This window comes from Hypanus sabinus, chromosome 7, assembly GCF_030144855.1.
Source record: "Hypanus sabinus isolate sHypSab1 chromosome 7, sHypSab1.hap1, whole genome shotgun sequence".
Lineage (NCBI taxonomy): Eukaryota > Metazoa > Chordata > Chondrichthyes > Myliobatiformes > Dasyatidae > Hypanus > Hypanus sabinus.
This window is the reverse complement of record NC_082712.1, coordinates 43,701,261-43,721,219: the sequence shown is the minus strand read 5'-3', so window position 1 is coordinate 43,721,219 and position 19,959 is coordinate 43,701,261.

Here is a 19,959-nt window from a genome sequence, read left to right as displayed (position 1 = left end):
AATCAACAAACTCATTTGTAAGGCCAGTTATGTTGTGGGGGTGGAACTGGACTCTCTGACAGTGGTGTCTGAAAAGAGGATGCTGTCCAAGTTGCATGCCATCTTGGACAATGTCTCCCATCCACTCCATAATGTACTGGTTAGGCACAGGAGTACATTCAGCCAGAGACTCATTCCACCGAGATGCAACACTGAGCATCATAGGAAGTCATTCCTGCCTGTGGCCATCAAACTTTACAACTCCTCCCTCAGAGTGTCAGACACCCTGAGCCAATAGGCTAGTCCTGGACTTAATTCCACTTGGCATAATTTACCTATTATTATTTAATTATTTATGGGTTTATATTGCTATATTTCTAAACTATTCTTGATTGGTGCAACTGTAACAAAACCCAATTTCCCTCGGAATCAATAAAGTATGTCTGTCTGTCAATACAAGAGGACATGGCTTTAAGGTAAAGGATGGAAAGTTCAAGGGAGATATTAGAGGAAGGTTTTTTACTGAGAGAGTGGTTGGTGTGTGGAACGCTTTACCTGAGTCAGTGGTGAAGGCAGATACGCTAGTGATATTTAAGAGACTACTAGACAGGTATGTGGAGGATTTTGAAGTGGAGGGTTATTTGGAAGGCAGGGTTTAAGGGTCGGCACAACATTGTGGGCCAAAGGGCCTGTTCTGTGCTCTATTGTTCTATGTTCTATATTCTAATGCCTTCTATGCTCACTTTGACTAATGGAGAAAACTTCACAATCTGCCACACCCCTCGATTATCCTGTGATTTCAGTTTGCGAAGTCGACATGAGAACATCCTTCAGGACGGTGAGCTCATGGAAGACATCTGGCCCAGGTGGATGAGTAATAAAGACCTGCACTGAACTGTGATACCTTTAACCTCTCACTTCAGCAGTCTGAGGTACACCCCTGTTTCAAGCAGGCTTTAGTCATATGGGTGCCTAAGAAGAACATGGTAACCTGCCTCAATGATTATTATCCACTAGCACTTACATCCACTGTGATGAAGTGCTTTGAGAGATTAGTGATGGAACATATCAGCTCCTGCCGGAGAGGTGACTTGGATCTGCTCCAATATGCCTACTGAAACAACAGGACTGCAGCAGAAACCATTTCATTGGCAATCGAAAATCTAACTGAGGTGCGACAACAACGGTGTTAGCTAGACTATGATTATTGACTTCAGAAGGAGGGATCCAGGGGTCCATGAACCAGTCCTCATTGGGAGATCAGAGGTGAAAGGGGTCATCAACTTTACACACCTCTATGTTATCATTTCAGAGGATCATTCCTGGTCCCAGCGAGTAAGTGCATTTACAAAGAAAGTAGATTAGTGCCTCTTCTTCCTTAGAAGATTGTGAAGATTCAACATGACATCTAAAACTATGACAAAATTCTATGGTTGTGTGGTGGAGTATATCGACATTGCATCATGGCTTGGTATGAGTATACCAATGACCTTGAACAGAAATTCCTACAAAAAATAGTTGATATGACCCAGTCCATCATGGGTGAAGCCCTCACAACCATTGAGCACGTCTACATAGAGCACTGTCACAGGATGGCAGCATTCACTATCAGGGATCCTTACCATCCAGGCTATGCTCTCTTCTCACTACTACCATCAGGAAGAAGGTACAGGAACCTCAGGGCCCAAACCATCAGGTTCAGGAATAGTTATTACCCTCAACAATCAGGCTCTTGATCCAGAGTGGATAACTTCACTCACCCCATCACTGAACTGTTCCCACAACCCATAGACTCACCCATCTCATGTTCTCAATATTTATTGCTTATTTACTATTCTTACTATTATCGTTTCTTTTGTATTTGCACAGATTATTGTCTTTAGCAGATTGTTTGTTTGTCCATCCTGTTCAGTGTGGTGTTTCATTGATTCTATTCTGTTTCTTAGATTTACTGTATATACCCACAAGAAAATGAACCTCAGGGTTGCAAAAGTTTGTATTTTGATAATAATTTACTTTGAACATTTAAGCTTTGAACTTTGAGTCATAGGGTCAAAAAGTTATACAGCATGGAAACAGACATTTCAGTCCAACTCAATCATGACAGTCAATGTGTGTCTATCTGAGATAAAGCTACTTGCCTGCATTTGGCCCATATTCCTCAAAACTTGCTTTTGACATGTATTTGCCCAAATGTATTTCAAACATTCAAATTGTATCCACCTCTACCACTTTGTGTGAAAAAGTTACCCCTTAGGTCCCTTTAAATCTTTTTTCTCCCACTTTATTTTCTCTAGCTTTTGACTCTCTTACTCTAGAAAACAACTTATCTATGCCCCTTGTAAGTTTATAAACCTTTATAAAGTCAATCCTCAGCTTCCTATGCTCCAGGGAAAAAAGTCCCAATCTATCCAACTTCTCAGTATATTTCAAGCACTCCAGTCCCAGTAAAATTCTTGTGAAAGTTTTTTTTTCCCTGCAGTTTTTCTGGCTTAATGACACCCTTCCTATAACTAAGAGACCAGAACTGTACCCAATACTCTAAGTGTGGTCACATCAATGACTTGTACTGTCGTAATATGATGTGTTAATTCCTGTACAGAGTGCCCTGACTGCTAAGGTAACCATGTCTATTGCCTTCTTCACCACCTTGTCTACCAGTGCCATCACTTTCAGGGAACAATGTACCTGTTTTCCTATGTAATTTTGTTCTTCAACATTGCCCACAGCTCTACCATTTACTATGCAAGTCCTGCCCTTGTTTACCTTCCCAAATGCAACATACTCACACCTGTCTAAATTAAAGTTTGTCTGCCACTCCTTGGCCAACTTCTTAAATGCATTTAGAACCTGCTGTAATCTTAGACAATCTTCTTCAATCTCCACTACACCACCAAATTTGGGGTCATCCACAAACTTACCAACCATGTTGTCTACCAAATTGTTAATGCAGATGACGAATAGTAGAGGATCAGGCGCCTATTGCTGTGGTCCACCATTGGTCACAGGCCTCCACTCCAGTAATAACCTTTCACCACCACAGTCTGTCTCCTTCCCTCAAGCCAATGTTGCATGCATTTAGCTAGCTCTTCCCGGTTTCAATGTGATCTAATCTTTCAGACCAGCCTATTGTGTGGACCTTATCAAAGCCTTGCTGAAGTCCTTATAGGCAACTTTTATCATACTGCTCTTGTAATCCTATTGGTCAGTGTTTCAAAAAAAAACTCAAAAATTTTGTGAGTACCATTTCCAACACATAAAGCCAGGCAGACTCTTCCTTTCAATCCCTGCCTTCCCACATGCTGGCAAATCCTGTCCCTCAGAATTCCCACCACTGATGTTAGACTCACTAGTTTGGTAATATGCTCAAACCTTTAGCTTTTGAGGGACAATTCTCTGGATGTGAAAGGAATTGAACATTTCTCTGGGTTCTCTAGGTAAATCTAAGATATACAATTCAGGAAACCAGTTCTTCAATTTTGGAATTGACATTTTTTTCTCACACTTAATCCTCACCACCATGCCAACATATAGATCTAGGATTATTACATCATAGTTCTAGTAACTTCAGAACATTGGTGGGTGAATTTTTTCTTACTTGCGTAATCCACTAGCTAGCCTGTTTAACATGTTGTTCAGTATAGGATGGTGTTACCTTTTACTGAAGTGAATCATTCTCTGAATTTGATAGATCAGGAAATTATACTGTACTTTTCCTTCAGAATTGCTTTGTGGTGCTTCTGACTCACATCATCAGTTGTGGGATCAGGAGATTTGCAATCCTTTGCAAAAAATCAATGCTTCAAATTCTGCAGCCGTAAACAATGTCACAACAAATTCTTAATTAATTTAACATTGTGTTTCCTTGCTAGCTCTGACAGGTAAACATACTGAAGACATCAGGAATGTGCAGATCATATTTCTCCACATTGTCTGCTAAAGTAACCAATAATATTCCCAAAGGTCACTCTCAGAATAGTGTAGCAATCGTTTATTTTCCTTTTGAGAACATTTATTAACTTGAATGAAGAAATCTTCTCTTACATATCCTTGCTTATGCCCAGCCACTGCATGAATTGTTCTGATTGCTTCCAACATTCTGTCTAGAACATTATAACCTGGAAATTCGCCTGCACTGTTTTTCAGTATTAAGTTGTCACTGCATGACTCCCTCATGCACTTTAAAAGGCAGCATTCCCAGGCATCCTGATGGCATGCCACCATGTTTCACAGTGAACAGTACTGGAGTCATAGAGCAACCCAGCATGGAAACTGGCTTTCCAGACCAACTCGTTCAAACTGCCTCCCTGAGCTATCCAGATTTGTATGCATTTTGTCCATATTCCTCAAAATCTTTCCTATCCATGTATCCGCTCAAGTGCATTTTGAATGCTGCTATTTTACCTGTCTCTACTGCCTCCTCTAACTGCTCATTCAGTTAAGTGCACCGTCTTCTGCATGACAAATTTGCCCCTCCGAAAGGTTCTAGCTAACTTTTTTGCAACCTGGACCACAAGAGTGACACCTCATTATCTGGCTCAAAGAATAATGCCCATGCCACCCACACACCTTGAGCCAGAAGAAGCTGCTAGTTTCTTTACCAGCTTCCACCAACGATTCCTGGTGGTGGGATGTATGCCTGCAGGTTTACTGAACAGACCTGAAGAAGTTTATGAGTCACATTCCTATAGGAAAGGCATAATGTTTGCATGGCACTGACAGTTCACATTCTGCAAGGGCTCCCACAGGCAACAATGGACAATGGCAGAAGACAGCCTAGGATATCCATGTCAGGATCATATTTCACTATAGAGTGACGTTCGGGGTGGGGGCATGGTTGACAGCCCGCCCGTACATTTCTAATGACCAGTACTGTTTATTGTTCTCTTGTTAAAATGCTTTTGTGGGATTGTGGTGGTAAGTTCCAGTCCATTTATTGTTACATTTTCGCTCGGGTTACACAGTTAATTGCTTGTGTGTTTGCGGGCCACCCTAACGGTGACCGGAATGTGTGATGGTCACCTCCCCCATCGGTGTGAGACTGGTTGGGGTTCACTCTCCGGGTCATGGTGCCCGGTCTGTTTGTGTCTATCACAATAAAACTGTTGTTGAGTTAGAGCTTCCTCGTCTGTCATTACGAACCAAATGCTCACCACTATACAAATGGCTTACTAATGCAAGAAGTATTATGACCGCTCAAGACTGGTCAAGGTAAAACCTCACAGATTAGGACTTTGTCATCTTCTTTTTACTACCTCAGTGTGTTTATGCATGGAATGATCTGTCAAGATGGTATTGAAAACAAAAGCTCTGCATTGTACCCTAGTATATGTGACAATTATAAACCAATTACTGATCTTTGAGTCTGGTTTCTATCCATTCTCAGTCTGCTAATGCTCTGGTATGGTGGTTGTACTCCTCGTAGTACCAGATTGGTACTCTCATAGACCCAAGATTAAGTCCTATCATCTCTGGAATTTAAGTTCATTAAATAACCTGGTCTACGTGGAAAGAACAGCATTTTAATGTTAACTACAGAAAAAGGTCAGTCATTTGCTCATGGCCTCCTTTAGTTGCTCTGGCTTGGACATGACTCCAGATATATTCAGATGACTCCTCATTGTTACCTGGAATAGCCTGGTGAGCCACTCAGCTCAGGGACAATGTTGGCCTTGCTGAAAATTAATGGAAATTAATGGAAATAAATTGTTTTCCTTACGCCACGTGCTCCCATCATGGACATGAGTTGCTATGGTTCCTCTACTGCTCTACCTTGCCCATTCCTGTTCTCCTCAATATCATCACTGCATGGGCTCTCTCACCCCCTCACACAGTGAGCAGAGCACTCTGTCCTTCTCCCCAACTATCCACACTCTTGTACTCACCCTGATGACTGCATCTAACAAAGAGGACTGCAGCCTTTCATATTTGGCACAAATCATCGGGAACAGGAGGGTTTTCCTCAGTACAGCAGACAGATTCCTTTGGAAAAGAGAGCATTGAACTTGCTTGTTCTATGATAGAGCAACTCCAGGCACCTGGAAAACAAACCTTGTCTGATTCTGTTTTCATAGTATCCCACTATTGATACAGAAGCCATAGCCTGCAGATTTGCATCTCTAGATGGTAGGGCTTTTTACTAACAAATTGTCCAGTAATGAGTGGAACTTCATGTAACATTGGAGAATACAGCATTGACCTGTAGTTGCTGAGGTGCTGTCAGAAACCCTGACATACTTGAAAGTTTACACTTTACAGCAATGCAGCGGGTAGATTCCAACTCAATGTCTCCAGGAGACAGGTCCACAATCTTGGTTCCTACTGTAGGCCTCTCAGTGCCAGTAACTGTGGTGTTAACTGTTCAGGCTAACAATATGTCGTCTTTGTATTGTTATAATGAAATGGCTTCTCTGTAATGTTACTTAATGCTGTAATGGGTTTTTGTATCTGGAATGTTTGGGATATAACTAGATAAGGGGGGAACTAACCAATGGAGAATTGTTATGCTATTTTGTATCTGTGAGCTGAGCGGGAGTTCGGGTTTTTTTTCAGGAGGCGAGCGAGATGGATGGACATGTGAGGAGTGGACAGCGGTTCAAGCAGCGGATACTGAACATTGACGGTTTGGAAGGTCGTTGTGGTGGAACTAGAGGCGTGAGCTCCAACGTATTAAAATATTATGTGCACAAACTGATAAATTTACTGATTTGGTGCCTTTAGGTTATCTGTTTCTACTAACCCATCACTAAGAAATAAATATAAAGTTACAATTATTTACTTGCCTTTTGTGTATTGTCTGATACTTGTGTTGTGGGCATGTACTAGGGCATTACACCGTATTTACACCGAAGTATTGCACTATTGGTGGGGCAACAGTAGTTCACCCTAGGCGAACGGGGGAAAATTGGGAGCACGAATGCTACATTACATTAACACATTATTCCCTGCATTCAATCCGGGAGAAGCACATTTTACAAAGATACCATCTCTATAGTATATAAGTACTCAGACACCGTTCCCTTAACTATTACTTGTGGAGCATAGAGCGGCTCCATTGTGAGATCTCTTGCTATGGCAGATTCATGGATGTGATAATACATTTTGGACTGATGGAGATTGATACATATGCCTAAAACACATTTCTGCATGGTTGTAATGTTGGTTCATTTGCAAAGGTTTTGTGGGAACAGTAGGATTGGTGTGTGGCTGTGAGATGATGAGGTTAGGTTGTTAATCATGTCAACTGATCTGCCAAATAGTCTGCACTCTTAGAACTTCTCCTGTTATTTCAACTGAAACTCTGCCGCTCTTGAATGTTTGCCTGAATTAAAGTCTCTAATCCCTGAAATCATTGCAGTAACCATCTTTTGCAATCTCTCCAAGGCTCTTACAATTTACCTAAGTGTTTCTGAAACCAAACTCCAACCAGTTCATCACTACTTCCCTCATCTTGCTTTGCCTGCTTTTCTTTATATTGCCCAGGATTCAGTATTTTTCTGCTACTTTGTCAAATGGCACTGCTATTTTTTAACAAACTGTACAAATTTCTTCTGTGTCGTCATCCCTTACGCATTCAAATAATAATCTATTGCCAATTTCCACCACTGTCGGGGGTAGAGAACTCCAAAATGCATCACCTTTGGAAATGACATTTCTATGCAACCCAGTTTTAAATGACCAGTCCTCATCTTGCAGCTACGTCCTCTTGTCCATGGCTCTGGTAATTGGTATTTGATTTATTACTGTGTCAAGTTAGACAATGCAGTGCAAAGCTTCTGTTTGTATGCCATCACGACAGGTGACTCCAGACACAGAGTAAGTACATCACTGCAGCACAAAAGGAATACAAAACAGAATGCAGAATGTAGATCAGTGCCGGTGTCACAACCATGGATTCTGCCACGGAGTCTGGGCCCCTCGCAGGCGGGCAGCTGACAGGTGCTCATGAGTCTGCACGTTCTAGCCAGTTAAGGTCTCTTTCTGATTGTATTTAACCTCCTTCCTTTTGTTTCTATCTTGATTGAAGGGATGGCAATGCTCCCTGCTTGCCTTGGTCCACATAGAGAAATATTAATTTAATACCAAGTTACTGCTTCTGAACCACAGTGATGGCATTGGATCTTAGCTTGAAAATTAGAGTTTGCAGCCGTTTTAGTCGTGTGTTTTTTTTTAGTTTACCTCTTGTTCTGTACAGTTCTTATTAAAACTCAATGAACTGTTCATTCTGCTGCTGTCTTTCCCTTTGCACTGGGCCATCACCAGACATTGTCAGCAAAGCACGACATTGAAATGTAGTCAGCAGAAATGGAAAAGCTGACCTTGGCCCTGAATTTTGGTGGACAGGTAGGAGACAAGTTAAAGTCAGTAGAGGCTGGGTTGGCAGAAGTGGCTCATGCAGTGTGACAACTGCTTGCAGAGCTGCAAGCCCAGTCCAGACAGGAAGAAGAGGTGTCAGCATTCACAGCAACAGTTCAGCAACCCACCACAGACAGCCAGAATCAGTTGGCAGCCATTAGCGCTCAGTCCCATGGTTCAGCAGCTCAGAACCAACAGCCAGAATCAGGTGACAGCCAGTACTCCTCTCACTGCCACAGTTCAGCAGCCTTCAGCCAGGATAGTCCCACTCACAACAGCTTGTACAACCTCCTCAGTAACTATCTCATCAGCCTCAGCCACTAATACCCCAATTCCCTTGGCAGTTTCTGGACCAGAACCGAGTGTTCCTCCTCCTGGCAAATACTCTGGTGACCCCGACAGCTGCAGAAGACTCATTCGCCATGTGAGCTGACCTTCCAGGGCCAGCCAGCTCAGAGATGATGCACGTAAACTTGCTAACATGGTGAATCTCTTAGATAGACTCTCATTAGCCTGCTGAGTGCTCTACAAGAACATGGTTCCTCTGTAGGCCAGTATTTCCAGAAATTTATAGTAGAGTTCAAGAGAGTGGTTAACCATACAGTATGGAATCAGAAGGCTGACTTCTGGAAAGGGACAGTGGGAGACTATGCAGGAAAGCTCTGCATGCTTGTGGTTGAGATGGAATAGAACGAGAGATCCCTCATCACTGCATTCCAGCGTGAGGTAAGTGCAGGGGTGCAGTGTGAGATCACAGGACAGTCTACAGGATATGATAATCTAGGCACTAGAATGGACACCTGGGCAACTGAATGATGCAGAGTGAGACTGTACCAAGCCTTCTACTCTTTAGATCACTGTCTAACTTCACCCTCTCTCTCATAACCTAGTGCACAGTTCACAGAGGAGCCTATGCAGGTGGGGTAGGGGGGACCTATGTCAGGAGGGAAATGATTGCTGCCTCTACTGTGAGGCTCCAGAACACCTCTGGATATCATGTCCCAGGCGCCCAGTAAAAGAAGATACACATCAACGAGAAGGGAATTCTGATAGGTTGATTCTCCCTGTAAACATCTTCCCCTAATTCTGTAATAATCCCAGCTTTTTTTTTGTGGGGGCCCCAGACCCATGAGGTTCAGGTATTGACTCTGGGGGAGCAAGGAACACCATGGATACCTTACTGGCTCAACAATGGGGAGTTCACACTCAACAATTGAGAGAGAATATCAATGTCAAGGCACTGGATGGTCGGCCACTGGGCACTGGCAAGATCCACCTTTCCACAGTACCACTCCTATTTTGTGCCAGCAAGCAACACTGAGAACAGCTCTCCTTCTTGATTCAGCATTTGCCAGGGAAATCTATTTTGGCAAATTTGGGGATGACTTCCTGAAAGACTGAAAGACAAGCATACAGACATTAATAAAGAGGGTGTGCTGGAGCTTTTGAAAAGCACTAAGCTAAGTAAGTCACTCAGACCAGACGAGATATACCGAAGGCTACTGTGGGAAGCAAGGGAGGAGATTGCTGAGCCTCTGGCAATGATCTTTGCATCATCAAGTGGGACAGGAGAAGTACCAGAGGATTGGAGGGTTGCAAAAGTTATTCCCTTGTTCAAGAAAGGCAGTAGAGCTAAACCAGGAAATGATAGACCAGTGAGTCTTACCTTAGTAGTGGGCAAGTTGTTGGAGAAGATCCTGAGAGACAGGATTTATGATAATTTGGAGAGACATATTCTGATTAAGGGTAATCTGCATGGCTTTGTCAATGGCAGGTCACGTCTTATGAGCCTGATTGAATTCTTTGAGGATATAACAAAACACATTGATGAAGGTAGAGCAGTGGATGTAGTGTATATGGATTTCAGTAAGGTATTTGATAAGGTTCCCCATGCCAAGCTCATTTACAAAGTAAGGGGGCACACAGAGATCTGTTCTGGGACCCTTACTCTTTGTGATTTTTATACATGACCTGGATAAAGAAGTAGAAGGGTGGGTTAGTAAGTTTGGTGATGACACAAATTTTTGGGTGTTGTGGATAGTCTGGAGGGTTGCCGGAGGTTACAATGAGAAATTGATAGGATGCCAAACTGGGCTGACAAGTGGCAGATAGAATTCAGCCCGGATAATTGTGAAGTGCTTTATTTTGGCAGGTCAATCTTGAAGACAGAATATAATATTAATGGTAAGACTCTTGGCAGTGTGGACGATCTGAGAGATGTTGGGGTCCACGAGCATAGGACACTTAAAGCTGCTGTGCAGGTTGCTAATGTTGTTATGAGGGTGGATGGTGTGTTCTTCATCAACCATTGGATTGAGTTCAAGAGCTGTGAGGTAATGTTACAGCTGTATAAGACCTTGGTCAGACCCCTCTTGGAGTACTCTGTTCAGTTCTTGTCACCTCACTACAGAAAGTATGTAGATACTATAAAGAGAGTGCAGAGGAGATCTACAAGGATATTGCCTGGATTGGAGAGGGTGCCTTATGAGAATAGGTTGAGTGTAGGTAGCCTTTTCTCCTTGGAGTGACAGGGGATGAGAAGTGACCTGATAGATGTGTATTAGATGATGAGAGACACTGATTGTGTGGCTAGTCAGAGGCTTTTTTCCAGGTCTGAAATGGCTAACATGAGGGGCTATAGTTTTAAGGTGCTTGGCGGTAGGTATAAGGGGATGTCAGATTTATGTTTTTCACACAAAGCGCAGTGGGTGCGTGGAATGCACTGCCGGCAATGGTGGTAGAGACGGATACAATAAGGTCTTTTAAGAGTCTCTTATATAGGTACATGAAGCTTAGAAAAATTTAGGGCTGTGTGGTAGGGAAATTTGCAACAGTTTCTAGAGTAGGTTATGTAGTTGGCACATCATGTGGGTTGAAGGGCCTGTAATGTACGGTAGATTTCGATGTTCCATGTTCCGTGTTCTATCTTGCTTATTCACTTGAACTGCCGCTGGTACTTGGACTGCCCTGACCATCTCAACACAACCCACAAAATGACTGATTCCCTGAGGCACCCCAAGAGTGGAAACCGATGTACCTATCTACCTCTCTGGTTCCAGCTCAAGCCCTATCAACATATCCACGCCTGTGCCGACTGCTACTGTGGAACCGTCTGCTGTTCCAGCTGAATGTGCTGAAGTTTTTGAGCCATCAGTAAGAAGGCCACCTCCCTGCCATCACACTGACAAACTAACTGCACCATTGAACTCCTATCCAGTACAAGTCCTGCCCGAGACTGACTCTTTTCCTTCTCTCATTTTGAAGTGGTGGTCATGGAAGAATGCATTAAGGAAGCATTGGCCTTAGTATTTATTCATCCATCAAGCTCACCAGCACAGATGGATTTCATTTTTGTGAGCAAGAAAGTTGGCAAGTTCCATCCCTGCATTGATTGTCATCCCCTCAACATTGTGAAGAACCACTCCTCTCTTCCCCTGCTTGCTTCTGCCTTTGAACATCTCCAGGGATCAACCATAATCTCAAGATTGATCCATGCGATGCTGAAACCTGGTTCACATCCAAGAAGGGGATAAGTGGAAGACAGCATTCAACATCTCCACTGGCCATTATGAGTACTTTGTGATACCATTTGATCACGCTGACGCCTTGGCTGTTTTTGAGGCTCTGGTCAACAATCTGCTCTGGAACATGTTGAATGAATTTGCTTTTGTGTACTTGGATGACATTCTTATATATTCCCGCTCCCACCCGGAATACGTCCAACTAGTCCAGAGGGTTTCTAGACAGCTCCTTAAGAACAATCTTTATGCCAAGCTAGAGAAGTGTGAGTTACACAAAGATCAGCAATCATTCGTGAGCAACATCCTCACCCCTTCCAGTGTTCAAATGGACCCTTGTAAAGATCACACAGAATGGCACAAACCATTAATCGTCAAATAGGTAAGGAGCTTCATTGGGCTTGCAAACTTTTATCATCGCTTCATCAAAAACTTCAGTTTCATTGTGGCTCCCATAAATGAAGTCACCAAGAAGACCTCGGCAGGATTTTCATGGAAAGTGAAGCATTCTCAGAGCTAAAGTGATGCTTCACCACTGCTCCTGTGCTGCAACATTCAGACGCATCCTGTCCATTCATTGTTGCTGTACTCTCCCAGCATTCTTCTGGCCGCACCCTTGTGTTTTTCTTTCCTGTTGCTTGACTCTTGTAGAGTGTAACTATGGCATTGGGAACCAAGAACCTCTGGATGTTGAGGAGGCCCTGGCGTTTTGGTGACACTGGTTGGAGGGGCAAGGCACTCCTTTCTGATATGGACTGATCACAGGAAATTCCCTTACTTCTGTGACACCAAAAGACTCAACTCCTGTCTAGCCTGTTGGTCCCTCTTCTTCACCTGGTTTAATTTCACCTTTGCCAACAATCCTGTCAGCAAGAATACTAAGGCCAATGCTCTCTCCCACCAGTTTGACAACACATTGGACAACAGTACTCCAGAGCCCATTCTTCCTTGCTCATTCATAGTTGCCCCTGTGAGAGATGAGGGCTGCCCAATTGCTGGATCTAGGTCCAGGTGGGCTCCTCCCAACCCTCTATTTATCCTTGACTCTGTGCTCCCCAGTGTATTAGTGGGGGGTAATTTTTCCTGTCTGATTAGGCATCAGAGGATTCAACAGACCCTGGAATTTATGTTGGTTTTCTATGTCCCAGGATGTCCAAGACTTTGTCTCTGCCTTTCCCATTTGTGCCCAGAACAAGATGCCATGTTAGCACCCTGCTGGTCTGCTCTGCCCGCTGCCTGTGCATCACTGCCCCTGGTCCCACCTCTTGGTGGATTTCATCACTGGCTTGCCTCTGTCAGATGGATACACACAGAAATAAGGCCTTTTACCCCACTACATCCATGCCAATCTTTGTGCTTATCTACACTAATCCCATTTGCTTGTGCTACATCCACATTCTTCGATATCTTGTATGTCTAAGTATTTGTTCAAATGCCTCTTAAACATGGTGATTGCATCTGATTCCACCACCTCCTCTGAAAACTTGTGTGGTAGCAATACCAACAGTTCACAATATAATTTACCTATCAAATCCTCTTTAAAGCTCTTTCTTCTCACCTTAAACCTATACCTTTTGTTTTTGAAACCCTTACGACAGGAAAAAGATTTTGACTATCTACCCAATATATGTCCTTCATTATCCTATGTTCAAAGTTCAAAGTTAAAGTATCATCAAAGTACGTGTATGTCATGTACATAACCCCGAGATTCATTTGCTTGCAGGCATTCACAGTAAATACAAGAAATATGATGGAATCAATGAAAGACCGCACCAGCTGGGCAGACTAACAACCAATGTGCAAAAGACAGCAAACTGTGCATATATAGAAAGATAAAAAGAAAAAATAATGATAATAATAAGCTTATAAGCCATAAATAGAGAACATGAGATGAAGAGTCCTTGAAAGTGAGTCCATATGTTGTGGGAACAGTCCAGTGATAGGGTGAGTGAAGATATCCCATCTGCGTCGGAAGACTGATGGCTGAAGGGTGATAACTGCTCCTGGTGTAATAACAGTACCTGGTGGTGTGGGTCCTGAGTCTCCTGTACCTTCGTTCTGATGGCAGCAGCGAGATAGCCTTAATCAAATCAAAAACTTAGCACGATAAATATAAATATCCAAACAATCTATCTGAACTCAGTAATGCGAACAGTATTATAAATCATAAGAAAGGGCAGAATTTGCAGTCACTTGGAAAATATCGATTTTGATTGAAAACAAGCATGAATTGTTAAAGATAAATTGTGTTTAACTTACTTGAAAGAGTATTTTGATGGGAAAAGCTGTTTTGGGAATTACAGCTGAAATGATAGAAGCTATTATAAGAAGTGTCAAATAAAAAGTTTGCCATGAAGGACAAGAACAATGAAATAAAAAGAGCTGTAGATGGAAGAATGGGTTGAATAACAGGAAACAGAGTATAGTAGTCAAAGGCTGATCATCAAGCTGGAGGGAAATGTACAGTGTGGTTCCTCAGGGATTCGTGCTAGGAACACCACTTCTCTGCATGTATTTTGATAAATTTGGTTTGCTATAACAGAGTGTAAATTCCAGATTTACAGATGGCAGAAAAGATGGAGAAATAGAGAACTGTGAGAGGGTAGGAATATATAGCAAGGAAGAGAAGATTAAGAGATATAGAGAAGTTGGTGGAAGAGCCAAGTGAAAGGTAATGCTGAGAAATATGGGGTGTTTCACTTTGGCTGATCTGGTTATATGTTGGGTTCATAGAGTTGTACAGCATGGAAGCAAGTCCTTTATCTTATCTCTTCCATGCTGACCACAAGGTGTGTCTATGCTAATCCTATTTTCCTGTATTGGGCATAAATCCCTCCGTTCCTTCCCCATTCATGATCCTGTCCAAGTGGTTTTTAGTTCAGTGAAAGTGGCATGGCAAATTGAGAAAGTGATTCGAAAGAAGAGAGGATCTTGGACTTTATAACAAAAATACAAGTATCAAAATCAGGTTTACCATTGCTAGTTTATACGATATCAAACATGTAGCTTTGCAGCAGCAGTATAGTGCAAAGTCATTAAAATGCTATAAATTACAAAAAGTACATTCTGTGGTAGAGAAGGTAACTAATAATGTGGTCACTAAGTGTCTGTTTGTGGTCTGCTGCTGCTGTAGTCAAACCACTCAACGTGTTGAGGGTTCAGGTACTCTCTGCACACCACTATTTGAGTTGCTGTCACCTTCCTGTCAGTTGGAACCAGTCTGGCCATTCTTCTTTGAACTCTCTCATTAACAAGATATTTTTGCCCACAGAACTGCCGCTCAATGGCTATTTTCCTTTTCTTCAAGAACACTGGAGACTATTGTGTGGGAAAATCCCAAGAAATTAACAGTTTCTGAGATACCTAAACCTCCTCTGACACCAACAATCATTTCACAGTCAAAGTCTCTTAGATCACATTTTTTTCTCCATTTTGATGTTTGATCTGAAAAAGAACTGAATTTCTTGACCATGTCTGCATGCTTTTATGCATTGAATTACTGCCATATGACTGGCTGATTAGAGACTTGCATCAACAAACACTGTTGTATCTAATAAAATGGCCACTTAGAACATGGTGCAATATAAAGGAATAATAAGGTGGTGCTCATGGGTTCATGGAACACTCAGAAATCTGATTATGGAGGGGAAGAAGTTGTCCCTGAACTGATGAGTGTAAACCTTCAGACTTCAGGAGAAGAACAGCAAAGAAAATACAATAAATATTCTTAAAACATTAGTCCAGTCTCAAGTGAAGTTTTTAAGCTTTGAAGGATTTGCCCAAGACTTTTACGACAACAATGTAAGAATTTGAAGGACTTTAGAATGGTGATGAACTGGAGCATGTGAGCTTTCCTTTGGAGCAGAGGAGGTAGTGAAGGGATCTGATAGAAAACTTTTAAAATTGAGAAGGGGAGATGGAGAGCAGGCAAGGAGTGATTGTGAGATGGACAGAGAGAGGAAAGAGAGAGAGAGAAGAAAAGAGAAATAAAAGTTCTCCCCTTCTTTTTGGATCCAGTCCCTATATACGTCTCTCCCCCACAGGAAGGTCTCAAAGCTTTCTGCTTCGTTTTGGATACCGGACCTAACCCGTTCCCCTCTACCACCACTCTCCTCAGTCTAGCAGAATTAGTCCTTACTCTTAATCATTTCTCATTTGGTTCCTCCCACTTCCTCCAAACTAAAGGTTTAGCCATGGGCACCCGTATGGGTCCCAGCAATGCCTGTCTTTTTGTTGGCTTTGTGGAACAGTCCATGCTCCAAGCCTATACTGGTATCCATCCCCCACTTTTCCTTCGCTACATCGACGACTGCATTGGTGCGGCTTCCTACACGCATGTTGAGCTCGTTGACTTCATTAACTTTGCCTTCAACTTTCATCCTGCCCTCAAATTTACCTGGTCCATTTCCGACAGCTCCTTCCCCTTCCTTGATCTTTCCGTCTCTGTCTCTGGAGGCGGCTTATCCACCGATGTCTACTATAAACCTACGGACTCTCACAGCTACCTGGACTATTCCTCCTCCCACCCTGTCTCTTGCAAAAATGCCATCCTCTTCTCATAATTCCTCTGTCTCTGCCACATCTGCTCTCAGGATGAGGCTTTTCATTCCAGGGTGAATGAGATGTCTTCCTTTTTTAAAGAAAGGGGCTTCCCTTCCTCCACCATCAACTCTGCTCTCAAAGGCATCTCTTTCATTTCACACTCATCTGCTCTCATCCCATTCTCCTGCCACCCAACTAGGGTTAGGGTTCCCCTTGGCCTCACCTACCACCCCCACCAGCCTCCAGCTCCAACATATAATTCTCTGTAACTTCCATCACCTCCAACAGGATCCCACCACCACGCTCATCTTTCCCTCCCCACTCTTACTGTTTTCCACAGGGATTGCTCCCTACGTGACTCCCTTGTCCATTCATCCCCCCCATCCCTTCCCTCTGATCTCCTTCCCGGCTCTTATCCTTCTAAGTGGAACAAGTGCTACACCTGCCCTTACACTTCCTCCCTCACCACCATTCAGGGCCCCAGACAGTCCTTCCAGGTGAGGCGACACTTCACCTGTGAGTCGGCTGGTGTGGTATACTGAGTCCGGTGCTCCCGGTGTGGTCTTTTATATATTGGTGAGACCTGACGCAGACTGAGAAACTTCCGCTGAACACTTACACCAGAGAACGCAGGATCTCCCGGTGACCACACATTTTAATTCCACGTCCCATTCCCATTCTGATATGCCCATCCATGGACTCCTCTACTGTCAAGATGAAGCCACACTCAGATTGGAAGAACCTTATATTCCATCTTGGTAGCCTCCAACCTGATGGCATGAACATCGATTTCCTCAACTTTCATAAATGCCACGCCTCCCCTTCTTACCTCCATCCCTTATTTATCTATCTATCTATCCCCATCTATCTACCTATTCATCCATTTATTTGTTTATTTGTTTGTTTGTTTGTTCGGGTTATTTATTTATTGATTGATTGATTGATTGATTGTTCCCCCCTTTTTTTCCTCTCTTCTTCTCTCTCTGTCCCTCTCACAGTCACTCCTTTTGCCTGCTCTCCACCTCCCTCTGGTGCTCCTCTCCCCCTTTCTTTCTCCCTAGGCCTTCCATCCCATGATCCTCTCCTTTCTCCAGCTATATATCCCTTTTGCCAATCAACTTTCCAGCTCTTAGCTTCATCCCTCCCTCTCCGGTCTTCTCCTATCATTTTGGATTTCCCCCTCCCCCTCCCACTTTCAAATCTCTTACTATCTTTTCTTTCAGTTAGTCCTGACGAAGGGTCTCGGCCCAAAACATCAACTGCACTTCTCCCTATAGATGCTGCCTGGCCTGCTGCGTTCCACCAGCATTTTGTGTGTGTTGCTTGAACTTCCAGCATCTGCAGATTTCCTCGTGTTTGCGAAAACAAACTTATATTGTTCAACAAATAGATGAGTTCAGCGATGGTTCTTCCCAGACAGACAAGTAAAATAAGATGGCACAGTGATTCTAGCAGAGCCTCTGTCTTCACAGTTCCAGGAGCCTTAGTTCAATCCTGTCTGGGTGCAGTTTGCACATTTTCCCTGTAATGGCATGCATTTCCCCCTGATTTTCCGGATTCTTCTTCATCCCAAAGATGTGCAAAGTGGTAAGTTAATTGGTCACTGTAAATTTTCCCTAGTGTGTAGATGAGTGGTAAAATCTAGGGAGATTTGATGGGGAGGCGGAGAGAATAAGATCGGTCAGGTTAGGATTAGTTTACGGGGTGGTTGATGAACAGCTCGCATTTGATGGACTGAAGTGTTCGTTTCTCTGATGTATGATATTCTGGCTCCAGAGATAGTATGACATTAACCATTCAAACCTATTGTGTAATATGAAAGCAACAGAAGAAGCTACAAGAGACTGCAGACATTGGAATTTAGGACAGCACACAGTCTACCGGGGATACTCAGTAGATTGAGCAGCATTTGCTGGAGAAAAGTAATTGCCAATGTTTTGCTGTTTTGATTTAATTGTTTGCATTTAGGAACATTGCATTTATAATGAATCCTAGGCAATGCTCATCATTTGGAAAGTTCAAACGTGGGGCTATTTTCTGAAAATTATCTCAAGAATGTACTTGAACTAATTGAAATGAAAACAGTTTTCAATTAATATTTTATGTCCCACAGTTCTAGATTAGGTTTTTTGTTTATAACAGCAATATCACAGCTTTTAATTTACACATGTTAATTTACCTGTTTGCAACTATATTAATAGATAAAGTTTTAATGTGTAAATGATTACTCTTATGAAACTATTTCAAATTTGATAAGCTGTGTGAATTTCAAAATGTATGAAATGATGCAAACAATTTAAGGAGTAATTTAATGAAAAATAAAATGTAATTGGATATGAGTAAATTCAGAATGGGGCCAGGATGTTTGTGGAGAGAGTTTCTGTATTGTTCAATGATCCAGTGATGAAGGGTTGGATAATCAAGGCATTGGTAGTAGGTGTGACTAATAGTCTCAAGGGATATTAGTGGCTGCAGAGTGTGCAGTCACAGAAGGCTTGGATTGACCCTAGTGTTGATAGCAATCATGTCACAGTCATAATAAGGGAATTTGACAGTCCCACAAGTATTAGCAATTGTGAATAATAAGATATATTAGCAGAAGTAGACCATTCAGCCCTTTGAGTCTGTTCTGCCATTCAATCATGGGCTGATCCAATTCTTCCAGTCATCCCCATTCTACTGCCTTCTCCCCGTACCCTTTGATGCCCTGGCTAATCAAGAACCTATCTATCTCTGCCTTAAGTACACCCAATGACTTGGCCTCGACAGCCTCTCATTGTAACAAATTTCACAGGTTTACCACCCTCTGAAGTAATTTCCCCGCATCTCTGTTCTAAACGTATGTCCTTCAATCCTGAAGTTGTGCCCTCTTGTCGCAGACACCCCTACCACGGGAAATACCTTTGTCATATCTAATCTGATCAGGCCTTTTAACATTCATAATGTTTCCATGAGATTCCCGCCCCCCCATTTCCCCTGAACTCCAGAGAATGTTTTTTCCATTCCTTTTCAAATGTTTAGTCACTCAGATTAATAAATCTTAGTAATGTCCCACAACTAATATTAGCTTGATATGTCAGTGATTAATTCTTCTATCTTTTCCTCTTTAAATAAGATTTCTGGATTCATTTTCTAGATATTGAGCCAGCTTCTCTTTCTCTCCCTCCACCACAAATGCTGTAGACCAGTGTTTTGTGGAAATATTTATTTTTTGCAGCAGGTGAAACAACTGAAGTTTAACATTCTAACCCTATGAAGCCAACTGATGTAAATTACCTTGTTTATCTAGAAATCTTTACTCTTCCTCTTCCAATGACAAAAGTAGCATCTACAAAGGCAAGAAACACAGGTCCATGTCCCAGAGGCTGAAACACTCTTAGTCAACATTCTGCAAGCAAGAAGGGCCCCACCAGGGTTGCTTCACCTTCTGAGCATGGTTGATTAGGTCAAACACACCAAGTGTCTCTGTAGAAACTGACTGTATGGCCAGGACTCCTGACAGATTCTCACAAAACCAGAAGTGTTTGTTCAGCAACAGCCCAAGAGCGCAGTATCTGTGCTCAGC